The sequence below is a fragment of the Dipodomys spectabilis genome, unplaced genomic scaffold, assembly GCF_019054845.1.
Source record: "Dipodomys spectabilis isolate Male_0828 unplaced genomic scaffold, ASM1905484v1 ptg000095l, whole genome shotgun sequence".
In the NCBI taxonomy this organism is placed as follows: Eukaryota; Metazoa; Chordata; class Mammalia; order Rodentia; family Heteromyidae; genus Dipodomys; species Dipodomys spectabilis.
The window spans coordinates 38984069-38989162 of record NW_024870772.1 but is presented as its reverse complement, the minus strand read 5'-3'; the positions used below and the strand labels follow the sequence as shown (position 1 = coordinate 38989162).

Below are 5094 nucleotides of genomic sequence, written 5' to 3'. Positions count from 1 at the left end.
GTAGGTGGCTCTGCAGATGTGGCTCAGACCCTTACCCTCCACACTTGTTGATTTGCCAGCTAAAAATTCACGTTGCCAGTCCCCCCCTAAGACAAGAAATCAGAATCTCTGTGGTGTGCCTATGTCTGACATGTAATCAACTGTATCAGACATAAAAGGAGGAACCATTAGTTAGGAGAAAATGTTACTTAATACAAACAGACAGAGATTACAGAAGACTTAGAAGGTAAAAGCATTAATTTAAAAAAATCATATCATTACACTCAAGTATGTAAAAGAAAACATTAGCACCATGAAAAAAATAAAAGGTATAAAAAAGAACCAAATGGAACTTCCAAAGATGAAACTTACAGAACCTGAAATGAAAAACTCAGGAGATGGAATTAGTGCAGCAGCAATAACAAACAGCAGATTGGCAGTGCTGAAGAATGGCAATAAAACTATTCAAAATAAAGCAAATGGACAATGACACATGATCTAATACATGTGTTATATCAATCCAAAGAAGGAGGAGCTTATATTTCTTTCAAATGTTGATAAATCAATGAAAATTTTCAGATTTTTAACTAACTTCTTAAATTTAACAAAATCAAAGACACTCAGTGAAACCCAGGGGAAGGAAACATAAAAAAACCACCTCAAGGCACATTGTAATCTATTTGCTGAAGCAATGATTTAAAAAAGTAATAACTAGCTAAGCATAGCATTCTTGTATTATATTTCTTTCCTCAGAATCCTGAATAGGGATTTTTTTCTCATTGGGTTTTGCATCAGATATTGATATTTGTCTGAAAAAGATGTTCAAGATGAGTCTGACTTCCTTCCTTATAGTTGCTCTAATCTTCCTTCCCTCCCTCCCTCCCTCCCTCCTCTCTCCCTCCCTCCTTCCTTCCTTCCTTCCTCCCTCCCTCCCTCCCTTCCTTCCTTCCTTCCTTCCTTCCTTCCTTCCTTCCTTCCTTCCTTCCTTCCTTCCTTCCTTCCTTCCTTCCTTCTTCCCTTCCTTCCTTCCTCCCTTCCTTCTTCCTTTCTTTCATTTTTTGGCTGGTCTGGGGCTTGAACTCTGAGCATGGGCTCTATCCCTGAGCTTCTTTTGCTCAAGGATAGTGCTCTAACACTTGAGCCACTTACAGCTTTTTTTCCAGTAGTTTACTGGAGATAAAAGTCTCATGGATTTTCATGCCCAGGGTGGCTTTGAACAATGATTCTCAGATCTCAGCCTCCTGAGTAGCTAGAATTATACACTAGGATTATAGAATCACCAGTGCCTGGCACCATTCTAACTTTTCTACCTGGCTGTCTGAAGAATTCTCCCCTTGTATTTAATCAAGATATATTATTTGCCATTTACTGCTTAGCATCATTTCAACATTCAAATTAACTCTCTTTTAATGCCATCATTTTTTAAAAAATTTTATTTATTTACTTATTTTATTTTTTTTTTGGGGGGGGTACAGTCGTGGGTCCTGAGCTCTGGGCCTGGGAGCTGTCCCTCAGCTCTTCAGCTCAAGGCTAGCACTCTACCACTTGAGCCATAGCACCACTTCCAGCTTTTTTTTTCTGCTTATGTGGTGCTGAGGAATCGAACCCAGAGCCTCATGCATGTAAGGCAAGTGCTCTACCACTGAGCCACCTTCCCAGCCCCACCATCATTTTTTATCATGAGAAGTCTTTAGAATTATTGCTCTCAATACTTTTCCTGTTATGAGTTTGGGATTGCAAAGATATTAATGTCTTTACATGTAATAATCTTTGACAGCAAACACTGGTGGCTCATGCCTAAAATCCCATAGCTGAGATCTGAAGATCACAGTTCAAAGGTAGCCTCGTCAGCAAAGTCCATGACAGTCTTATCTGTAATTAGCTGGCAAAAAGTAGAAGTAGAAGTGTGGCTCAAGTGGTAGAGCATCAGTCTTAAGCAAAAACAAAAGCTATAAGCTAGTACTGGAAGTCCTGAGTTCAAACCCCAGCATTGCTAACAACAATGAGCAACTACAATAAGAATAACAATAGAAGTAGTAATCTTTGTCTTTCATTGCCAGTATTTCTTTTTACTTATTTAAATCTCTTCATATATTCTTCTTGATGTAGCATGTTCTCCTCAATCTATCATATTTTTATCTCTTTTATTTCTTTGCATTTTCTAATTCTATTTGTAACAGTGTTAGTGGAACTGCTGTCTCTCTCATTCTCTCACCTCTCATTTTGTAATTTTTTAAATTTAATTTCATTGTCATAGTGATGTACAGAGGGGTTACAGTTACATACATAAATTAGTGAGTACATTTCTTGTCGAACTTGTTACCCCTCCCTCACTTTTCTCCCACTTTTACATTCTTACATCATTATATTTTCCTATTGTTGAAAGATTTCACATAACTAGTTAATGTTTTGGTCTTATTTTCTTCCAGATTAGACCCATTTATTTCCTCTTTTCATTTTTTAATCCTTCTTTTTCTTTCTTTTTATTTTCCTGAATATCCCTTTTTCAACTTTCTAATGTTTAATCGGGGCTTTTTTCCATACTTTATTTCGCTTTTATATAGAGTGACACAAATTTTTCTTGAGTCCTTTCCTGAATCTTCTGAGATGATGTTTGAAAATTCTGCTTGCCATCATTTTTGTTCTAGCCTAAGGATACTGGAGTTAGTAAGTGGGAAAGCCTGGCTAATACTGAGGTCAGTCTAGGAGAAATTCTGGTATGATATCTTCTGCCACCCTGTTAAACAACAAGTCCTAGAGTTCAATACATCCAGCCAGGAGTCTATCCATCCCATTTCTCAGAATTTTAACAGTCTTGAGCTTAATACCCAAGGCATATTCTCCAGATGGTCTTTAAAAAATTGTAACACACATGGGGCTGGGAAGGTGGCTCAGTGGTAGAGTGCTTGCTTTGCATGCATAAGGCCCTGGGTTTGATTCCTCAGCACCACATAAGCAGAAAAAGCCAGAAGTGGTGCTGTGGCTCAAGTGGTAGAGTGCTAGCCTTGAGCTGAAAAGCTGAGGGACAGTGCCTAGGCCCAGAGCTCAGGCCCCATGACCAAGAAAAATAAATAAATAAATAAATAACAATAAAATTGTAACACAAAAAATATTCTGAAACAAAAGTGAATGGGTGGAAAATGCCCATTGAAAATTCACAGACTTAATAAGTCATTTTTGGCTCAATGTGGAGGCTCATGCCTATCATTGAAGCTATCAGGAAGTGGCTATTGGGAGGATCATAGTTTAAGGTTTGCTAGGGCTGAAATTGAGCAGACCCAGATGAACAGCAACAAAAGCAACAGCAGTATGGTGGTGTATGTCTTTCATCTTAGCTATATAAGAGAAATAACAGTAGGATTGCAGTTGTGGTCAGCCTGAGCAAAAATTTGAGACCCTATCTGAAAAATGAGTAATACAGAGCAGGCTACTTTCATTTTATATTTTTACTACACTTGATCTTAGCCAAAAGGCCGAGAAGCGATTCATTTTATATTTTTAACCTTTTTAATTGAGAAAAATATGCTTGATGAATGGTTTTGATTATTTCAACAGCAGCTCTCAGTCACTGGGTAAAAATAAAGAGACATAGGACACTAAACAATCTGGCTGAAATAGTCTGTCAAAAATTTTAATGTATTTCTGATAGAACTCACAAGCCATCAATGCAACAGCAATGTCATTAAAGAAATGTACAAGTTTGATGCATTTCTGCAAGTGTATTAGGTCATATGCATTGGTTTGGACTTTTGCTTACCTCCCTCTAGTCTGCAGCATATGCAGTCAAATGATTACTTGTCTATGTTCTGTAGCTCATTGCAATCCCAGGAAGAAGAGCAAAAATCTTAGTTTGGTTTCTATCCAGGAGGTATTTTAACTCCATTTAAAGTTGTCCAGCCTTCTTGTTCTTCTTAATGATGTAGAACAAATTACTGTTCATTACATCTTTAAAGTGTGCTTATGATGGTTGGGAAAGGAAAGGCACTTCAGTGAGCATTAAATGTTTATTTATTTTCTGAACAAGCCTATTCATGCTATTGATGATAGCGCATCTCTCCATGTGTGGAATACATTATCAGCTTTCTTTAATTTCTTTTGTATAAAAGACTGCAATTCACATGAATAAAAAGGGATGTCAGTTTTAAGATTCTCTTTGAGTTTTGGCTTTCCTACATTCTTTCCTTTTGTTTGCTTTAGAATAAAATGATCAAGAGTAGGAGACAGTATGTTAAGAAAATACATGTTTATACAGTCTTTATCTTGCAGTTCATCCATGAAAATACAGGTTGCACAAGGTATTTTTCTATTATTCCAGGGTAATAAATAATGTATTAGCCTTAGTATATGCTTATGATTTACCCTTGAAAACTGAATCAATTTTTATGTAGAAATGATAGTTGGGAGCACCAGTGTGGGCAAATATGAAGTGCTAGGACTTTAATTAACTGAAAGCCAAGGAGCAGAGGGAATTGAGTGAATTTGTTATGTTCCTCTATGTTCTTCATTCCTTACCAGTCAAAAATAATTATTTTTATTTATCCCAAATCTCTATCAACAGAAGATGATTTGTAAACAGCAAAGCACTAAGAACATATCTTTATGGCTATTCTTGTCAATCTCTTTATTTTTAAAGCATTTTGCACTTTGTTCATTGTTCTGGTAATTCAAAATTTCAAACCAATTATTCTATTTGCCTGAGGAATAGTGCTGCCAACTTCTTGTATAGACCCCGAAGCAGCCAATACAAACTAAAGGGGATGTAAATTTATTCAGCCATTATGGGAAACAGTGCAGAACTTCCTCAAAAAGTCAAAACTAGAGCTACAACTTGTAAGTTCTAAGTAAGTTCTTTTGGTATGGATTGAGAATATAAAAACTAGTATTTTAACACAATATCTGCACTCATGTTCCTTGCAAGCAATATTTACAATAGCCAAGATACAGAAGGAGTGTAAGTTTCTACCAACAAATGAAGGATAAAGAAAATGTGGCATAGATACACAATGGAATACTGCTCAGTCTTTAAAAAGGAAATGCTGTCCTTTAAAACAACACGATGAGCCCTAAGGACATCATCATGTTAAATAAACTAAGCCATACACAGAAAAAAACAAA

General features: G+C 36.5%; 1 pseudogene; it reads right to left on the bottom strand.

Moving 5' to 3' along the window:
• Window positions 1-3291: 3291 nt before the first annotated feature.
• Window positions 3292-3464, bottom strand: LOC122112948 (annotated as a pseudogene).
• Window positions 3465-5094: the final 1630 nt, after the last annotated feature.